This window comes from Balaenoptera physalus, assembly GCF_965194825.1.
Source record: "Balaenoptera physalus genome assembly, contig: HAP1_SCAFFOLD_1575, whole genome shotgun sequence".
Taxonomy (NCBI): Eukaryota; Metazoa; Chordata; class Mammalia; order Artiodactyla; family Balaenopteridae; genus Balaenoptera; species Balaenoptera physalus.
In genome coordinates, this window is record NW_028125222.1 from 107,952 (window position 1) to 129,562 (window position 21,611).

At 48.9% G+C, this 21,611-nt stretch overlaps 1 pseudogene across 1 annotated transcript in view; it reads right to left on the bottom strand.

The window, feature by feature from the left end:
- Positions 1-1,591: 1,591 nt before the first annotated feature.
- Positions 1,592-21,611, bottom strand: part of LOC309653975 — a 33,706-nt pseudogene continuing 13,686 nt past the window's right edge. Inside the window, exons 3-5 of the transcript in view lie at positions 8,712-9,454; positions 8,296-8,601; positions 1,592-1,617 (exon numbers count right to left, since the gene is read on the bottom strand). The product of the transcript in view is annotated as an uncharacterized misc_RNA (transcript). The remainder of the gene's footprint in view (positions 1,618-8,295; positions 8,602-8,711; positions 9,455-21,611) is intronic.

Sequence of the window (21,611 nt, forward strand, 5' to 3'; positions counted from 1 at the left end):
CGCCTTGAAAATGGAAATCACATCCCTCTATAGTACGTCCCTCTTCTTTCTGCTTTGCAGTTTGCTGCTCCACTTGTTCAACCCCACCTAGTAATAACCTATACTTCCCTTGTTCCTGTTTTCCCATCTGGAAAACAGACAAAAGGCAACCAAACAACGCAAAGGTCTCAACAAATAAGGGATACCCAAAACCAGAGATGGCCAGAACTTCTGTATCCCTCATGAAACCTAGCCCGGTGTTCAATACTTAGGTATCATTAATACATGCGTGTTGACTGAAACAGTTGAAACGCAATTCTTCCACTTCCCAGTTTAGTTTTAGTCCTCATACAAAACCTGATCATCAAATTCCTTAATGCTAGGAATCACAGTGAAAAATAATTTCTCAACTGACTTCTGTCAGATGAGTGAGAACTAAGGTTAATTCAGTGTATCTGAAGCATAGAAAGTGAGGGCAAACGTGGCACAAGATGGGGCTAGAGAAGCAGAGAGGATTCTAGAGCACGCAGAGTCTTAAAGGCCACCAGTGTGTGTTTTCTATTCTCAAAACAATGTTTGTGAGCGATGTTTATGAGCAATGTTCCAACTTGCTTTGAAGGTTTCTTGTGTGAAGAATGGATTGGAGGGAAACAAGATATATGGACACTAGTTAGGACCTAATCGCAACAGACAGGCAAGTTCAGTATTAGGATGTTGAGGAAGAGCTGACAGATTCCAGAGAAATTCAGGAGATAAACTGAAGCGGGCTTAATGGGGTATGAGATGGAGGAAAGGAAGGTCTTAGGGAATTAAAGGGTTTACTGCACACATGAGCAGAGTCTCAACATTAATCATTTGAACGTACAGAGGTAGATCTCCCACATGACACCGGTTAGGAAGCAACGGTACGCCCTTTAGAATTCCTAGAGACAACACAAATCAACTGTTTCGATGGAAAATTCGGCGGGACCGGTGCGTTTTTTCACTCCAACTTAGTTCCAAATTCCTATTACTCACATTTTCTGTGCCAAAACAACACAGCTGGAGGAACTGAAGGGGATTCCGTTTTGGTAATTGAGGAGTGTCCCCAACACTGACAGTCCCATCTTAAAAAGCACTCCCTCTGCATTTTACCCGAGGAGCAATGGCCAGAGCCTCCCTTTGAAAACGATGGGGAGAAATCAGAACATAACACACTGTCCCTTTCAGCTACTGTGAACTGAGCCGCGAGACGACCAATACGCCCTGACACAGCGCGGACGGGCCAGCGCGCGGCGGCAACAGGGACAGGAGACAGCACAAGAGACGAAGTCCAGGCCCAGGGGCCAAGGCCTATTACCTTTCCGGCATGTGCAAAACATAAAACAGAAGCAATATTGTAACAAATTCATTAAAGACTTAAGAAAAAAAAAAAAATCACATGCTAAAGTGCATACTCTAAAAACTATACTATATTGCTTCTATAAAACAAGCACTAAACGTCAGATACAGAAAAAACCCTTTTCGTGTCCTCACACCTAGGTCAAAATTACAAAGAGTTAATTCAGGAGACAGAAAGAGAAGGAATAAATCTGAATGAATCTGAGTCAGAACACAGTGCTATAGTATAACCTTAGGCACATTCCACAATACCCATGCCTAAACATGGCAAATTCCACAATACCCATGCCTCAACCTCCCTATCTATAAAGGAGTTAACCACACCAGCGCTAACCATTACTTGCCTCCTGGTAGCTTGTGAGTGTTAATATTACTTGTAAAAAAAAAAAAAAAATTATTTTGTAATAAATACACAGATCATCAGTTGAAAGAAACAAGGAAAACTACAGCGTTATTATTATTGCCTTGTTACTAGAGCTAAACACCAGAAATCAACATAAAGAAGTTATGTACACCAAGAATGTAGGGTTTGAATATGTACTTTGAGAGGCAATCTTATAATTAGTTGTTGTACCTCTAATTGCTTCTCCTTTTTGTTTTTTTTTTAATTTAAAAAAGCAATACAGGGACTTCCCTGGTGGTTCAGTGGTAAAGAATCCGCCCTGCAATGCAGGGGACGCGGGTTCGATTCCCGGTCGGGGAACTAAGATCCCACACGCCGCGGGGCAACTAAGCCCTCGCGCCAAACTACTGAGCTCGCACACCTCAATGAGGTAGCCCACGTGCAGCAAACTACAGAGCCCACGCGCTCTGGAGACTGCACGCCACAACTAGAGAGAGAAAACCCGCACGCCACAACTAGAGAGAAGCTCTCATGCTGCAACGAAGAGCCCGTGCGCCGCAATGACAAAAAAGATCCCACATGCCTTAACGAAGGTCCCGCGTGCCGCAACTAAGACCCAATACAGCCAATCAACCAATCAATCAATCAATCAATCAAGTGGGGCAGGGGGAGCAATACAGGAATTTCCCTGGCAGTCCAGTGGTTAAGACTCCAAGCTCCCAATGCAGGGGGCACGGGCTCGATCCCTGATTGGGGAACCAAGATCCCACATGTGGCACAGCGTAGCCAAAAAAAAAAAAAAAAAAAAGCAACACATACCATACGGCATTTACCCCAGAGAACGCATGTTCGCACAAAAAAAGGTACACAAATGTCCACAGCATCTCTCTCAGTAATAGTCAAGAAATGGGAAAAAACTCAGATGTTCTTCAATGGGCAAGTGATTAAACAAACTGAAGTATAGCCAAACCATGGAATACCACTCAGCAATTAAAAAGAAAGCGGCACTGGGACCTCTCTGGTGTTCCAGCGGTTAAGACTTTGCACTCTCAATGCAGGGGGCCCAGGTTCCATCCCTGGTCAGGGAACTAGATCCCGCATGCTGCAACTAAATACCCGCACAGCCAAATAAATAAATAAATAAATATATATATATTTTTTTTTAAAAAAAAGGAGCACTATTGATTCATGCAATTTGGATGACTCTCCAGGGAATTACATTGATTGAAAAAGGCCAATCCAAAAGGTTACATACTGGGAATTCCCCGGCGGGCCAGTGTTTAGCACTCAGCACTTTCACTACCTGGGCTGGGTTCAATCCTTGGTCGGGGAACTAAGATCGCATAACCGGCAGCGCAGCCAAAAACAAACTTTTTTTTAATTAAGAAAAAAAAAAAAGGTTACACACTATATGATTTTATTCACATAGCATTCTTTTTTTTTAATTAATTAGTTAATTTATTTTATTTTTGGCTGCGTTGGGTCTTCGTTGCTGCGTGTGGGCTTTCTCTAGTTGCGGCGAGCGGGGGCTACTCTTTGTTGCAGTGCGCGGGCTTCTCGCTGCGGTGGCTTCTCTTGTTGCAGAGCACGGGCTCTAGGCACGCGGGCTTCAGTAGTTGTGGCACGTGGGCTCAGTAGTTGTGGCTCCCGGGCTCTAGAGCGCAGGCTCAGTCATTGTGGCGCATGGGCTTAGTTGCTCCGCGGCATGTGGGATCTTCCCGGACAAGGGATCAAACCCATGTCCCCTGCAATGGCAGGCAGATTCTTAACCGCTGCGCCACCAGGGAAGTCCCACATAACATTCTTGAAATGACAGGTTGCCAGGGACAGATAGGGCCGGGGGACTGGGAGATGGGCCATCTTCCCCAGGGGCTATTTTCCCTTGATCATCTGCACAAAAACTTTAGTGCAACTTTATCCACTGCACTATCAGATCATTATGATTTGGTGGGGAGTGGGGGAGCAGCAGTGGCTATAAAATGGCATCAGGAGAGATCCTGTGGGATGGAAATGTTCTGTATCTTGACTGTGTCAATGGCAATACCCAGGTTGTGACAGTATACTATGGTTCTGTAAGATGTTACCATTGGGGAAAACTGGGTAAAGGACACACAGGACCTATCTCACTATTATTTCTTACAACTGCATGTAAACCTACAATAATCTGTAAACAAAAAGCTTAATCAGAAATGAAGGCAACACATGCCTCTTGTAACAAGTAAAACAATAGCCTGTGGTCAATCTCTTTCTCTACCCGTCCCATTCCCTCCCTCTTGAGATAACCATGCAAACTCACTGCCCATACAAACAGGCATGCATTTAATACTTTCTGTTTACTGTATCAAAATGGGATCATACATACTACATTATTACCCTGCAGCCTACCTTCTTCACCCATCATCCCTATATCATAGAGACCTTAAAAAAAAAAAACTATTTTAAGTGCCAAGCAGGATGGCAGGTATAGAAAATTTTCTGACTAGGGCAAATCTGACAAATGTTTACCGTGCTAATGTGCCATAGCTCAGCCAGGTGCACTCAGTGAGAGCATAATATACAAGTAGCATTCTAAAGAGATCTGCAAAAAATGCAAGGTCTTCAGCAGCTCTTCGAGGATCCCATCCCCCTCTCTGCCTCCTCCATGGAACCATCCCATGGAGGTTTAACAGTTTAACTCCATTTGCCCCCTCCTGCTGTTTGTGCTTTTGTTGTATACTTCTGTTCTACATCTCCACAAGACATTATTATTGTCATTTATTTACAAAACAACATATAAATATAAAGGTGTATGTACCTGGGTATATGTACATATATATATTAAACACACACACAGACTTTAAGTGCTCTTTGCTCTTTCCTGCAGTTCTGTTCTTTTTTTTGGGGGGGGGGGGGGGCAAGTTTTTATATTGGTAAAGTTCTGTACTACTAGAAATATAAGATTTGAAAAGAAAAATGAGACTTGAGGATTATCTGTGGAGCTTATCCTCATTCTCCTGCTGACGCATTATGTGTTTATAATTTGAGAACTGCAGATAAATACAAACTGGTCTTCTCCATACTTGCTCACTAAGGAATTCCTCATTTCTAGGAAACGTCTATTTCAAGGAAAGGAAACAAACAAAAACACCTAGTGCACTAGATGATTAAAAGGTACACATTTTATAGCCTGAGTTCGAGAAAAAAATTACCCAAGAAACGGCCTTTTTCCCTAGGAGCCAGCTTCTACTAGGGGAGTCTAGGGTTCTCTAGGCAAAGAAAAAAAACTTGCCAGTTTAAACAGAATAACAGAAACGTTCAGCCAATCAAATATACAGAACTCATCACTTGCAGTGAGGAATGAAAGGCCTGTATCAACAGAAAAAATAAATGGCACAGGCAACGTCTGGAACAGAAAACAAACAGGAGGTACTTTAAAAAGCCAAAATTGCAAAGACAGATTAACAGGGTATGAAATTACACGCCGGGCAATGCACCTGTTAAAGGAAAAGAGGCGCACACCAAGTCTGAAGTCTTCAGAATTCGGTGTTTAACATTACTTCTGCATGCTGCCCAGCAGGAAACTCGGGTCCTGGCTTAATCCACAACGCACACTTCATTTAAGGAGGTGAACTGCTTGGTCTGACTCAGTTTCTTATTCTGTAAAATGAATGCAACACAGCTGTCGTGAGTCGCCAAAGAATTCTGCACAAACGCTTTGTAACTCCAAAGTGCTGTGCAAATCAGAGCAGCCCTTCTCTCCTTCACATTCGTTTGACTTGGAATTTCAGAAGTTTAGCTGAAAATATAGACGACTCGGAAGCAAGGGACTGAGAGTGACCCACACAGGTGGACAGAAATGCAAAAACTGGAGCACCTCATACAAACCACAAGAGAACACGTTCACGTGCACACGTTATCAGTAACAGAAAACGCCACCGGTAGCAACCGTAAACCACTGAGAGGACCAGCAACGACATGTGTCCAAATCCAGCCGGCAGCACAGCCTCGTCGGCGGCAGTGCCTTAAACACAGCTCCCCGCACTCCGCGGCCTAACAAGATCCACTTTTTCCAAAAAGTTTAGCAACTTGCCAAGTACACTGGCATAGTTCACCTTTTTTAATTGCTAAGCAAACATGCAGGAGAGTTGAGACAATCAAGGGAATGTTCAGCCTTCCTCAAAAATAAGATCCAGGAAATTCACGTTTTGCTTGAACAGTTTCATGTCTAAAACTGATCACAAACCTCTGTTTGATGTTGTTTTCTCGCTGCTGGCCAATGAGCCCGGGAAAGACAACGAATTCTTTCAAACAGGGAGGGCTCTCTGCACTCTTCAGCTAAACCAGCGAGGCTTTACCACCGTCACGTTTAAAATAATGAGGAGGACGCCTCGATGGAGTTTACCGGGCTGCGCTAATCACGAGGGGCCTCGGGCGCCCAGGGCGGGCCCCAGCGCCGGTGGCCGCGGGACCGGACGCCCTCCCCGGGACCCCCCCAGGACCCCCTCCCCGGGACGCGGCCGCGGGACAGGACGCCCCCCAGAACCCCTGACCGGGACGCAGCTGCGGGACAGGACGCCCCCCAGAACCCCTGCCCGGGACGCGGCTGCGAGACAGGACGCCCCCCAGGACCCCTGCCCGGGACGCGGCCGCGGGACACGAAGCTCCCCCCTCCCCAGGAACCCCTCCCCAGAGCGCGGGCCTCGCCGCCGTCACGCGGCACCCTCCGCGCTCACCGCGGGCCGGGAAACCCCTCAGGCCGACTGACCCCCGCCCGCCGCCCAGCCTCCCTCCGGCCCGCGCCGCCCGCCGCGCTTACCGCGTTCTTCTGCATCATCTTGTCCATCTTCTGGGCAATGCGGACCACCTCGTCCTCCATGGCCCCGGCAGGCCTGCCCCGCGCCGGGCCGCGGGGGACGGGAAACGAGCGGAGCTGGCGGGGCGGCGGGTAAGCCCAGGCGTCGGCGAGGGCCCTCAGCAGGCCTGACCGAGGCGCTTCCTCACTCACGGCGACGGCGGCGGCGGCGGCGGCGGCGGCGGCGGCGGCGGCGGCGCTCCTCACCCGCAGGCAGCGCCAATCCAGCTCACAGCTCGCGGGGGCGGCGCTCCTCCCCCGCAGGCAGCGCCAATCCAGCTCCCAGCTCGCGGCGGCAGCGGCGGCGGAGCTCCTCCCCCGCAGGCAGCGCCAATCGAGCTCCCAGCTCGCGGCGGCGGCGACGGCGCTCCTCCCCCGCAGGCAGCGCCAATCGAGCTCCCAGCTCGCGGCGGCGGCGGCGGCGGCGCTCCTCCCCAGCAGGCAGCGCCAACTGAGCTCCCAGCTCGCGGCGGCGGCGGCGGCGGCGCTCCTACCCCGCAGGCAGCGCCAATCGAGCTCCCAGCTCGCGGCGGCGGCGGCGGCGCTCCTCACCCGCAGGCAGCGCCAATCCAGCTCCCAGCTCGCGGGGGCGGCGCTCCTCCACCGCAGGCAGCGCCAATCCAGCTCCCAGCTCGCGGCGGCGGCGGCGGCGGCGCTCCTCCCCCGCAGGCAGCGCCAATCCAGCTCCCAGCTCGCGGCGGCGGCGCTCCACCCCGCAGGCAGCGCCAATCGAGCTCCCAGCTCGCGGCGGCGGCGGCGGCGGTGCTCCTCCCCAGCAGGCAGCGCCAATCCAGCTCCCAGCTCGCGGCGGCGGCGGCGGCGGCGGCAGCGGCGGCGGCGGCGGCGACGCTCCTCCCCCGCAGGCAGCGCCAATCGAGCTCCCAGCTCGCGGCGGCGCTCCTCCCCCGCAGGCAGCGCCAATCGAGCTCCCAGCTCTCGGCGGCGGCGGCGGCGCTCCTCCCCCACAGGCAACTCCAATCGAGCTCCCAGCTCTGTTCTTTTTTTTTTTTTTTTTTGAATTTTGAGATTTTTCATTTGAAGTAAGTCTTAATGCTATTAAATTCACAAATATGCTAATTTAAATACCCAAGTCTATTATCTAAGACACACATTGCAAACACAAATATCTATTCTCTCCACATGTCAGAGCCCATTCATTTCATGGTTTGGAAATGGGGAGAATAGATCCCCTTAAACTGCAAGTCAGCAGGTGTTTCTTTACAGTTAACTTCAGCAAAATTCATACAAAATATTAATTAACAATGATCTTCTTGTTAACTCACAAGGAAACACCTTCAAAGCTGCATTTTGTTAAAGTTTCTGTACTAAAATGTAGAAAAACTGAACTACACAAATATTGAAAAGTTAAAAATTCCTTAATTTTTTATTCCTGGTACCACTACCACAATTTACAGGGCAATATACCTGATGTAATGAAAAGAAAAAGAAAAAGACAAAGCTACAACAGATAAAAGACCTCAGGAATGTACATCTAATTGACACTCCATTGCATTAATCAATAGCTGCACTTTTTGCAAACTGTGGCTAGGACAGTCCTGAGCAAGAAGGGTTTCCTGTTTAAGCTGCAGTAACTTCTCTGACTATGGATCATCGTTCCTTCTGTGGCAGATTTTTACAGTTCCTCTAATGCATTCGGGACGACTGTCTCAAAGTAACCTGCAGCTTTCCTGACACCTCCTCGCTCTCTCTCCTGCCAAGAACTGTAGCCCTTTTCTTGTGAGTTTTGAGAACCTTCTGCTACCATATCCACCACTTCCACCACCAGATCCATAACCACCACCATAGGGACTTCCCGAGCTTCTTCCACCAAAACTGCCTCCCTTCATGGGTCCATCATTTGATTGCTGTTGTCCACTATAATTTCCAAAATCATTATAGCTCCCACCACCACCATAGTTACCTCCAAAATTTCCTCCTTCATTGTAACCATCATATCCTCCACCACCGCCACCATATCCCCCATCTTGGTTTCCATATCCTGGTCCACCACCACCATAGCCTCCTCTACTACTGTAACCAGGACCACCGCCATAGTTACCACCGTCGCCTCCAAATCCGTTCTATCCACCATCACCTCCTCCATAACTACCTCTGCTGCCACCACCTCCACCACCATAGCCTCCTCTTCCACCAAGTTTCCACCACGGCCAAAGTTACCTCCACCACCTCCAAAGTTTCCTCCACGACCCATAAAGTTGCCAGATCCACCTCCACGACCTCTTTGTGATCCAGCAGATTGCGTTTCTTCTTTAGGAAGGGCCTTTTTCACTTCACAATTATGCCCATTAATAGTGTGGTATTTCTGAACAACAATTTTATCAACTGTATCATGATCATCAAAAGTTACAAAAGCAAATCCTCTCTTTTTTCCACTCTGCCTGTCTTCCATAACTTCTATGGTTTCAATCTCGCCATGCTTTTCAAAGTAGTCTCTCAAATTACATTCTTCTGTATCTTCTTTAATACCACCAACAAAAATTTTCTTCACTGTTAGATGGGCACCAGGCTTTACAGATCCTCTCTAGAACCAGCTCTCTTTGGTTCCACTACACGCCCATCAACCTTGTGTGGTCGAGCACACATTGCTGCATCCACCTCTTCAACCCAAGAGTAAGTCACAAAACCAAAGCCCCTGGAACGTTTTGTTTGGGGGTCTCTTATCACCACACAATCTGTAAGTGTGCCCCATTCCTCAAAATGTTCTCTTAAGCTATCGTCTGTAGTTTCAAAGCTCAGACCACCAATAAACAGTTTTCTCAACTGTTCTGGTTCCTTTGGATCATGGCCCTCCTCCCCACCCCACCCCCGGCGGCGGCGGTGGCGGCGACGGCCGGAGTCGGGCTGGGGGCGACCGGGCGGCGGTTTTACCTCCGTTTTGAGACCGGACTCGCCTCTTCCAACTCGAGTTCAATATGGGACGGAGAGGCCAGCTCTGTTCTATGTTGGGCCATTTTACTTCAGCCTAAAAAAATTTCTTCTAGTATTCCCTAAGGTCTGCTGGGGATCAGTTTTCTTATTTTTCATTTATCTGTATTTGATTTTTTAAAATTGATTCCAATTTTCTGTTGAGATTCTCCATATTTTAATCTATTAATCCCCATCTTTTACTCTCAATATAGTCATTTTAAAGTTCTGTGCTGACTCCAGAATCTGAATTCCCTCTAAATCAATTTTTCTTGTTTTGTTTTTTTTTTTTTTTTTTTTGTCTTAATTTTTAGTCACTTTTTCCTGCTTCAGGAATTTCATAATTTTTGATTGTGTGCTGGACATGGTGAATAAAAAATTCATAGAGACTGAAGATGCTATTACTTTGAACCAGAGAAGATTTACCCCTTTCTCTGTTAATCAGAGTGGCTGATCATTTCAGTCATTTCAGGAATTTTACTAGGTCAGAACTGGGTTGGAGCTTTACTTGTCTCATGCTACCTATGATTTTTCCTGATTTGTGGCCTCCCTGGATTTTTGCTGTGAGCCTGACAGGTCTTTGATTCTTCAATAAATACAGTCAGTTATTGACTTCAGTCTTTCAGATGTTTGAATTCAGCTCTTTAGGCTCTCAGTTCTCACAGCTTCAGAGTATGGCAAATGTAAGGAGAGACCAGCTATGTATTTGTTACCGTTACACTTTCTCAATGAAAATTTGTCTCATAAACACTGAAACATTGCAGATGATTTCACTTTTTCTGACTCAGCCCCCTTCTTGGGGATGGCACTTCTGGGTTTTTACTGTGAGTCTGGTAGGTCTCTGATTCCTCACTTTGGAAAGTTCTCTCCCTCAGGCATTAGGTATTTAAGCTTCCTGCTTTCTATAGGTTCAAAAACTGGCAAATGTCTTGAAGAGGAGACCTAATGATTGTCACAGGCCCCTTTATCTAGCGGGATTTGGTTTGTTCGTGCCATGACTGTGCAGGAAATTTCACTCTGCTTTCTTGGCTCAGTCCCCCATCATCCTGTACCACCCTGACACTAAGGAAATGTCCTGTGGGGGAAATCGGCTTGACATTCTGCTAGATTTCACTCCATCATGCCAGCAAATGAGTTCATCAAAAGGTATGGTGATTTCTCTTTTCCAGTGGAGTATGTCCACTACATAAGGAAATACAAAAGACAGTATAAATGTATTTTTGTTTGTAATTCAGTTTTTCTCCTATATGACTTAAAAGACAAATGCAGTATAAGCAAGTCCCAAATACATAAAGAAAAACTAACAGAATTAAAATGATAAAGCCTGACACTATTTTTTAAATAAATAAATAAATTTATTTATTTATTTATTTGTATTTTTATTTTTGGCTGCGTTGGGTCTTCGTTGCTGCGCGCGGGTTTTCTCTAGCTGTGGCGAGCAGGGGCTACTCTTTGTTGTGGTGCGTGGCCTTCTCGTTGCGGTGGCTTCTCTTGTTGAGGAGCACGGGCTCTAAGTGCATGGGCTTCAGTAGTTGTGGCTCTTGGGCTCTAGAGCGCAGGCTCAGTAGTTTTGGCGTGCGGGCTTAGTTGCTCCGCGGCATGTGGGATCTTCCCAGACCAGGGCTCGAGCCCGTGTCCCCTGCATTGGCAGGCGGATTCTTAACCACTGTACCACCAGGGAAGTCCGAAAAACTGACACTATTAAAGGGAGAAATATTTCAAGCCAATAGCAAAAGGTCATATATTGTATAATTCCATGTCTATGAAATGTCCAGGATGAGCAAATCCATATAGACAGAAAGTAGATTAGTGGATGCCAGGGGATGTTGGGGAGGGGAAAATAGGGAGTAACAGCTAACATATACAAGATTTCTTTGTGGGGGGCGTGACAAAAATGTTCTGGAATTAGATAGCAATATTGGTTGTGAAAATACTAAGAACTAGTGAATTGTACACTTACTTTAATCGGTGAATTTTTTTTTTTTAATCTTGTAGAAGTTTTTATTTCAGTGATTACAAGAACGCAGTAAATGGAAACTATGCTGGTTTACATTAGGCATGCACCTCTACCTGAAACTGCTGTTAGTTTTTGACTGGCCTAAATCTTTATAACTTATTTTTGCATTAGGCACATCTTTAAATTTTTTTGGACCCTGACATACAGGGTAAGTTAACTTCTTCCTTGTGGCAGTTTAGTATGAGAATTATGTTCGCTGGCTAGATTCCTTTAACTAAAGGCCTCTAAGACTCTCAGGCTACCTGTACTAGCTCAAGACTGTACTTTATATATAGATATAAAGATGATAAAATAAAATAAAATAAAGCTTTTGGGAGGTCTGACGTCTTCTGCCAGCGTTCAGTGGGTGTTCTGTAGGAGCAGTTCCACGTGTAGATGTATTTCTACTGTATCTGTGGGAAGGAAGGTGATCTCCACGTCTTACTCTTCTGCCATCTTGCCCCTCCCTCCCCCCAGGAATATCACTTTTAAAGGAGAAGGTATAAACCCCTTGGTTATATGAACTGGAGATTTTAGTAAGAAGTCAATATATTTTTTGTTAGGCACATGTTATGTTAGGCTGTCTCCCTGCACAGGACGCAGGCGCCTTGAAAATGGAAATCATATCCCTCTATAGTACGTCCCTCTTCTTTCTGCTTTGCAGTTTGCTGCTCCACTTGTTCAACCCCACTTAGTAATAACCTATACTTCCCTTGTTCCTGTTTTCCCATCTGGAAAACAGACAAAAGGCAACCAAACAACGCAAAGGTCTCAACAAATAAGGGATATCCAAAACCAGAGATGGCCAGAACTTCTGTATCCCTCATGAAACCTAGTCCCGTGTTCAATACTTAGGTATCATTAATACATGCGTGTTGACTGACACAGTTTAAACTCAATTCTTCCACTTCCCAGTTTAGTTTTAGTCCTCATACAAAACCTGATCATCAAATTCCTTAATGCTAGGAATCACAGTGAAAAATAATTTCTCAACTGACTTCTGTCAGATGAGTGAGAACTAAGGTTAATTCAGTGTATCTGAAGCATAGACAGTGAGGGCACAAGTGGCACAAGATGGGGCTAGAGAAGCAGAGAGGATTCTAGACCACGCAGAGTCTTAAAGGCCAACACTGTGTTTTCTATTCTCAAAACAATGTTTGTGAGCGATGTTTATGAGCAATGTTCCAACTTGCTTTGAAGGTTTCTTGTGTGAAGAATGGATTGGAAGGAAACAAGATATATGGACACTAGTTAGGACCTAATCGCAACAGACAGGCAAGTTCAGTATTAGAATGTTGAGGGAGAGCTGACAGATTCCAAAGAAATTCAGGAGATAAACTGAAGCGGGCTTAATGGGGTATGAGATGGAGGAAAGGAAGGTCTTAGGGAATTAAAGGGTTTACTGCACACATGAGCAAAGTCTCAAAATTAATCATTTGAACGTACAGAGGTAGATCTCCCAAATGACACCGGTTAGGAAGCAACGGTACGCCCTTTAGAATTCCTAGAGACAACACAAATCAACTGTTTCGATGGAAAATTCGGCGGGACCGGTGCGTTTTTTCACTCCAACTTAGTTCCAAATTCCTATTACTCACATTTTCTGTGCCAAAACAACACAGCTGGAGGAACTGAAGGGGATTCCGTTTTGGTAATTAAGGAGTGGCCCTAACACTGACAGTCCCATCTTAAAAAGCACTCCCTCTGCATTTTACCCGAGGAGCAATGGCCAGAGCCTCCCTTTGAAAACGATGGGCAGAAATCAGAACATTACACACTGTCCCTTTCAGCTACTGTGAACTGAGCCGGGAGACGACCAATATCCCCTGGCACAGCACGGACGGGCCAGCGCGCGGGGGCAACAGGGACAGGAGACAGCACAAGAGACGAAGCCCAGGCCCAGGGGCCAAGGCCTATTACCTTTCCGGCATGTGCAAAACATAAAACAGAAGCAATATTGTAACAAATTCATTAAAGACTTAAGAAGAAAAAAAAATCAGATGCTAAAGTGCATACTCTAACCACTATACTATATTGCTTCTATAAAACAAGCACTAAACCTCAGGTACAGGAAAAAACCCTTTTCGTGTCCTCACACCTAGGTCAAAATTACAAAGAGTTATTAATTCAGGAGACAGAAAGAGAAGGAGTAAATCTGAATGAATCTGAGTCAGAACACAGTGTTATAACCTTAGGTAAATTCCACAATACCCATGCCTCAACATGGCAAATTCCACAATATCCATGCCTCAACCTCCCTATCTATAAAGGAGTTAACCACACCAGCACTAACCATTACTTGCCTCCTGGTAGCTTGTGAGTGTTAATTATTATTTGTAAGAAATACACAGATCATCAGTTGAAAGAAACAAGGAAAACTACAGCGTTATTATTATTGTCTTGTTACTAGAGCTAAACACCAGAAATCAACATAAAGAAGTTATGTACACCAACAATGTAGGGTTTGAATATGTACTTTGAAAGGCAATCATATAATTAGTTGTTTTACCTCTGATTGCTTTTCCTTTTTTTTTTTTTTTTTTAATTTAAAAAAGCAATACAGGGACTTCCCTGGTGGTTCAGTGGTAAAGAATCCGCCCTGCAATGCAGGGGACGTGGGTTCGATTCCCGGTCGGGGAACTAAGATCCCACACGCCGCGGGGCAACTAAGCCCTCGCGCCAAACTACTGAGCTCGCACACCTCAATGAGGTAGCCCACGTGCAGCAAACTACAGAGCCCACGCGCTCTGGAGCCTGCACGCCACAACTACAGAGCCCACGTGCCACAACTAGAGAGAGAAAACCCGCACGCCACAACTAGAGAGAAGCTCTCATGCTGCAACGAAGAGCCCGTGCGCCGCAATGACAAAAAAGATCCCACATGCCTTAACGAAGGTCCCGCGTGCCGCAACTAAGACCCAATACAGCCAATCAACCAATCAATCAATCAATCAATCAAGTGGGGCAGGGGGAGCAATACAGGAATTTCCCTGGCAGTCCAGTGGTTAAGACTCCAAGCTCCCAATGCAGGGGGCACGGGCTCGATCCCTGATTGGGGAACCAAGATCCCACATGTGGCACAGCGTAGCCAAAAAAAAAAAAAAAAAAAAAAAAAGCAACACATACCATACGGCATTTACCCCAGAGAACGCATGTTCGCACAAAAAAAGGTACACAAATGTCCACAGCATCTCTCTCAGTAATAGTCAAGAAATGGGAAAAAACTCAGATGTTCTTCAATGGGCAAGTGATTAAACAAACTGAAGTATAGCCAAACCATGGAATACCACTCAGCAATTAAAAAGAAAGCGGCACTGGGACCTCTCTGGTGTTCCAGCGGTTAAGACTTTGCACTCTCAATGCAGGGGGCCCAGGTTCCATCCCTGGTCAGGGAACTAGATCCCGCATGCTGCAACTAAATACCCGCACAGCCAAATAAATAAATAAATAAATATATATATATATTTTTTTTTAAAAAAAAGGAGCACTATTGATTCATGCAATTTGGATGACTCTCCAGGGAATTACATTGATTGAAAAAGGCCAATCCAAAAGGTTACATACTGGGAATTCCCCGGCGGGCCAGTGTTTAGCACTCAGCACTTTCACTACCTGGGCTGGGTTCAATCCTTGGTCGGGGAACTAAGATCGCATAACCGGCAGCGCAGCCAAAAACAAACTTTTTTTTAATTAAGAAAAAAAAAAAAGGTTACACACTATATGATTTTATTCACATAGCATTCTTTTTTTTTAATTAATTAGTTAATTTATTTTATTTTTGGCTGCGTTGGGTCTTCGTTGCTGCGTGTGGGCTTTCTCTAGTTGCGGCGAGCGGGGGCTACTCTTTGTTGCAGTGCGCGGGCTTCTCGCTGCGGTGGCTTCTCTTGTTGCAGAGCACGGGCTCTAGGCACGCGGGCTTCAGTAGTTGTGGCACGTGGGCTCAGTAGTTGTGGCTCCCGGGCTCTAGAGCGCAGGCTCAGTCATTGTGGCGCATGGGCTTAGTTGCTCCGCGGCATGTGGGATCTTCCCGGACAAGGGATCAAACCCATGTCCCCTGCAATGGCAGGCAGATTCTTAACCGCTGCGCCACCAGGGAAGTCCCACATAACATTCTTGAAATGACAGGTTGCCAGGGACAGATAGGGCCGGGGGACTGGGAGATGGGCCATCTTCCCCAGGGGCTATTTTCCCTTGATCATCTGCACAAAAACTTTAGTGCAACTTTATCCACTGCACTATCAGATCATTATGATTTGGTGGGGAGTGGGGGAGCAGCAGTGGCTATAAAATGGCATCAGGAGAGATCCTGTGGGATGGAAATGTTCTGTATCTTGACTGTGTCAATGGCAATACCCAGGTTGTGACAGTATACTATGGTTCTGTAAGATGTTACCATTGGGGAAAACTGGGTAAAGGACACACAGGACCTATCTCACTATTATTTCTTACAACTGCATGTAAACCTACAATAATCTGTAAACAAAAAGCTTAATCAGAAATGAAGGCAACACATGCCTCTTGTAACAAGTAAAACAATAGCCTGTGGTCAATCTCTTTCTCTACCCGTCCCATTCCCTCCCTCTTGAGATAACCATGCAAACTCACTGCTCATACAAACAGGCATGCATTTAATACTTTCTGTTTACTGTATCAAAATGGGATCATACATACTACATTATTACCCTGCAGCCTACCTTCTTCATCCATCATCCCTATATCATAGAGACCTTAAAAAAAAAAAACTATTTTAAGTGCCAAGCAGGATGGCAGGTATAGAAAATTTTCTGACTAGGGCAAATCTGACAAATGTTTACCGTGCTAATGTGCCATAGCTCAGCCAGGTGCACTCAGTGAGAGCATAATATACAAGTAGCATTCTAAAGAGATCTGCAAAAAATGCAAGGTCTTCAGCAGCTCTTCGAGGATCCCATCCCCCTCTCTGCCTCCTCCATGGAACCATCCCATGGAGGTTTAACAGTTTAACTCCATTTGCCCCCTCCTGCTGTTTGTGCTTTTGTTGTATACTTCTGTTCTACATCTCCACAAGACATTATTATTGTCATTTATTTACAAAACAACATATAAAGATAAAGGTGTATGTACCTGGGTATATGTACATATATATATTAAACACACACACAGACTTTAAGTGCTCTTTGCTCTTTCCTGCAGTTCTGTTCTTTTTTTTTGGGGGGGGGGGCAAGTTTTTATATTGGTAAAGTTCTGTACTACTAGAAATATAAGATTTGAAAAGAAAAATGAGACTTGAGGATTATCTGTGGAGCTTATCCTCATTCTCCTGCTGACGCATTATGTGTTTATAATTTGAGAACTGCAGATAAATACAAACTGGTCTTCTCCATACTTGCTCACTAAGGAATTCCTCATTTCTAGGAAACGTCTATTTCAAGGAAAGGAAACAAACAAAAACACCTAGTGCACTAGATGATTAAAAGGTACACATTTTATAGCCTGAGTTCGAGAAAAAAATTACCCAAGAAACGGCCTTTTTCCCTAGGAGCCAGCTTCTACTAGGGGAGTCTAGGGTTCTCTAGGCAAAGAAAAAAAACTTGCCAGTTTAAACAGAATAACAGAAACGTTCAGCCAATCAAATATACAGAACTCATCACTTGCAGTGAGGAATGAAAGGCCTGTATCAACAGAAAAAATAAATGGCACAGGCAACGTCTGGAACAGAAAACAAACAGGAGGTACTTTAAAAAGCCAAAATTGCAAAGACAGATTAACAGGGTATGAAATTACACGCCGGGCAATGCACCTGTTAAAGGAAAAGAGGCGCACACCAAGTCTGAAGTCTTAAGAATTCGGTGTTTAACATTACTTCTGCATGCTGCCCAGCAGGAAACTCGGGTCCTGGCTTAATCCACAACGCACACTTCATTTAAGGAGGTGAACTGCTTGGTCTGACTCAGTTTCTTATTCTGTAAAATGAATGCAACACAGCTGTCGTGAGTCGCCAAAGAATTCTGCACAAACGCTTTGTAACTCCAAAGTGCTGTGCAAATCAGAGCAGCCCTTCTCTCCTTCACATTCGTTTGACTTGGAATTTCAGAAGTTTAGCTGAAAATATAGACGACTCGGAAGCAAGGGACTGAGAGTGACCCACACAGGTGGACAGAAATGCAAAAACTGGAGCACCTCATACAAACCACAAGAGAACACGTTCACGTGCACACGTTATCAGTAACAGAAAACGCCACCGGTAGCAACCGTAAACCACTGAGAGGACCAGTAACGACATGTGTCCAAATCCAGCCGGCAGCACAGCCTCGTCGGCGGCAGTGCCTTAAACACAGCTCCCCGCACTCCGCGGCCTAACAAGATCCACTTTTTCCAAAAAGTTTAGCAACTTGCCAAGTACACTGGCATAGTTCACCTTTTTTAATTGCTAAGCAAACATGCAGGAGAGTTGAGACAATCAAGGGAATGTTCAGCCTTCCTCAAAAATAAGATCCAAGAAATTCACGTTTTGCTTGAACAGTTTCATGTCTAAAACTGATCACAAACCTCTGTTTGATGTTGTTTTCTCGCTGCTGGCCAATGAGCCCGGGAAAGACAACGAATTCTTTCAAACAGGGAGGGCTCTCTGCACTCTTCAGCTAAACCAGCGAGGCTTTACCACCGTCACGTTTAAAATAATGAGGAGGACGCCTCGATGGAGTTTACCGGGCTGCGCTAATCACGAGGGGCCTCGGGCGCCCAGGGCGGGCCCCAGCGCCGGTGGCCGCGGGACCGGACGCCCTCCCCGGGACCCCCCCAGGACCCCCTCCCCGGGACGCGGCCGCGGGACAGGACGCCCCCCAGAACCCCTGACCGGGACGCAGCTGCGGGACAGGACGCCCCCCAGAACCCCTGCCCGGGACGCGGCTGCGAGACAGGACGCCCCCCAGGACCCCTGCCCGGGACGCGGCCGCGGGACACGAAGCTCCCCCCTCCCCAGGAACCCCTCCCCAGAGCGCGGGCCTCGCCGCCGTCACGCGGCACCCTCCGCGCTCACCGCGGGCCGGGAAACCCCTCAGGCCGACTGACCCCCGCCCGCCGCCCAGCCTCCCTCCGGCCCGCGCCGCCCGCCGCGCTTACCGCGTTCTTCTGCATCATCTTGTCCATCTTCTGGGCAATGCGGACCACCTCGTCCTCCATGGCCCCGGCAGGCCTGCCCCGCGCCGGGCCGCGGGGGACGGGAAACGAGCGGAGCTGGCGGGGCGGCGGGTAAGCCCAGGCGTCGGCGAGGGCCCTCAGCAGGCCTGACCGAGGCGCTTCCTCACTCACGGCGACGGCGACGGCGGCGGCGGCGGCGGCGGCGCTCCTCACCCGCAGGCAGCGCCAATCCAGCTCACAGCTCGCGGGGGCGGCGCTCCTCCCCCGCAGGCAGCGCCAATCCAGCTCCCAGCTCGCGGCGGCGGCGGCGGCGCTCCTCCCCCGCAGGCAGCGCCAATCGAGCTCCCAGCTCGCGGCGGCGGCGGCGGCGCTCCTCCCCCGCAGGCAGCGCCAATCGAGCTCCCAGCTCGCGGCGGCGGCGGCGGCGGCGCTCCTCCCCCGCAGGCAGCGCCAACTGAGCTCCCAGCTCGCGGCGGCGGCGGCGGCGGCGCTCCTACCCCGCAGGCAGCGCCAATCGAGCTCCCAGCTCGCGGCGGCGGCGGCGGCGCTCCTCACCCGCAGGCAGCGCCAATCCAGCTCCCAGCTCGCGGGGGCGGCGCTCCTCCACCGCAGGCAGCGCCAATCCAGCTCCCAGCTCGCGGCGGCGGCGGCGGCGGCGCTCCTCCCCCGCAGGCAGCGCCAATCGAGCTCCCAGCTCGCGGCGGCGGCGCTCCACCCCGCAGGCAGCGCCAATCGAGCTCCCAGCTCGCGGCGGCGGCGGCGGCGGCGCTCCTCCCCAGCAGGCAGCGCCAACTGAGCTCCCAGCTCGCGGCGGCGGCGGCGCTCCTCCCCCGCAGGCAGCGCCAATCCAGCTCCCAGCTCGCGGCGGCGGCGGCGGCGGCGCTCCTCCCCCGCAGGCAGCGCCAATCCAGCTCCCAGCTCGCGGCGGCGGCGGCGGCGGCGCTCCTCCCCCGCAGGCAGCGCCAATCGAGCTCCCAGCTCGCGGCGGCGGCGGCGGCGGCGCTCCTCCCCCGCAGGCAGCGCCAACTGAGCTCCCAGCTCGCGGCGGCGGCGGCGGCGGCGCTCCTCCCCCGCAGGCAGCGCCAATCGAGCTCCCAGCTCGCGGCGGCGGCGCTCCACCCCGCAGGCAGCGCCAATCGAGCTCCCAGCTCGCGGCGGCGGCGGCGGCGGCGCTCCTCCCCAGCAGGCAGCGCCAACTGAGCTCCCAGCTCGCGGCGGCGGCGGCGGCGCTCCTCCCCCGCAGGCAGCGCCAATCGAGCTCCCAGCTCGCGGCGGCGGCGGCGGCGGCGCTCCTCCCCAGCAGGCAGCGCCAACTGAGCTCCCAGCTCGCGGCGGCGGCGGCGGCGGCGCTCCTACCCCGCAGGCAGCGCCAATCGAGCTCCCAGCTCGCGGCGGCGGCGGCGGCGCTCCTCACCCGCAGGCAGCGCCAATCCAGCTCCCAGCTCGCGGGGGCGGCGCTCCTCCACCGCAGGCAGCGCCAATCCAGCTCCCAGCTCGCGGCGGCGGCGGCGGCGGCGCTCCTCCCCCGCAGGCAGCGCCAATCGAGCTCCCAGCTCGCGGCGGCGGCGCTCCACCCCGCAGGCAGCGCCAATCGAGCTCCCAGCTCGCGGCGGCGGCGGCGGCGGCGCTCCTCCCCAGCAGGCAGCGCCAACTGAGCTCCCAGCTCGCGGCGGCGGCGGCGGCGGCGGCGGCGGCGGCGGCGGCGGCGACGCTCCTCCCCCGCAGGCAGCGCCAATCGAGCTCCCAGCTCGCGGCGGCGCTCCTCCCCCGCAGGCAGCGCCAATCGAGCTCCCAGCTCTCGGCGGCGGCGGCGGCGCTCCTCCCCCACAGGCAGCTCCAATCGAGCTCCCAGCTCTGTTCTTTTTTTTTTTTTTTTTGAATTTTGAGATTTTTCATTTGAAGTAAGTCTTAATGCTATTAAATTCACAAATATGCTAATTTAAATACCCAAGTCTATTATCTAAGACACACATTGCAAACACAAATATCTATTCTCTCCACATGTCAGAGCCCATTCATTTCATGGTTTGGAAATGGGGAGAATAGATCCCCTTAAACTGCAAGTCAGCAGGTGTTTCTTTACAGTTAACTTCAGCAAAATTCATACAAAATATTAATTAACAATGATCTTCTTGTTAACTCACAAGGAAACACCTTCAAAGCTGCATTTTGTTAAAGTTTCTGTACTAAAATGTAGAAAAACTGAACTACACAAATATTGAAAAGTTAAAAATTCCTTAATTTTTTATTCCTGGTACCACTACCACAATTTACAGGGCAATATACCTGATGTAATGAAAAGAAAAAGAAAAAGACAAAGCTACAACAGATAAAAGACCTCAGGAATGTACATCTAATTGACACTCCATTGCATTAATCAATAGCTGCACTTTTTGCAAACTGTGGCTAGGACAGTCCTGAGCAAGAAGGGTTTCCTGTTTAAGCTGCAGTAACTTCTCTGACTATGGATCATCGTTCCTTCTGTGGCAGATTTTTACAGTTCCTCTAATGCATTCGGGACGACTGTCTCAAAGTAACCTGCAGCTTTCCTGACACCTCCTCGCTCTCTCTCCTGCCAAGAACTGTAGCCCTTTTCTTGTGAGTTTTGAGAACCTTCTGCTACCATATCCACCACTTCCACCACCAGATCCATAACCACCACCATAGGGACTTCCCGAGCTTCTTCCACCAAAACTGCCTCCCTTCATGGGTCCATCATTTGATTGCTGTTGTCCACTATAATTTCCAAAATCATTATAGCTCCCACCACCACCATAGTTACCTCCAAAATTTCCTCCTTCATTGTAACCATCATATCCTCCACCACCGCCACCATATCCCCCATCTTGGTTTCCATATCCTGGTCCACCACCACCATAGCCTCCTCTACTACTGTAACCAGGACCACCGCCATAGTTACCACCGTCGCCTCCAAATCCGTTCTATCCACCATCACCTCCTCCATAACTACCTCTGCTGCCACCACCTCCACCACCATAGCCTCCTCTTCCACCAAGTTTCCACCACGGCCAAAGTTA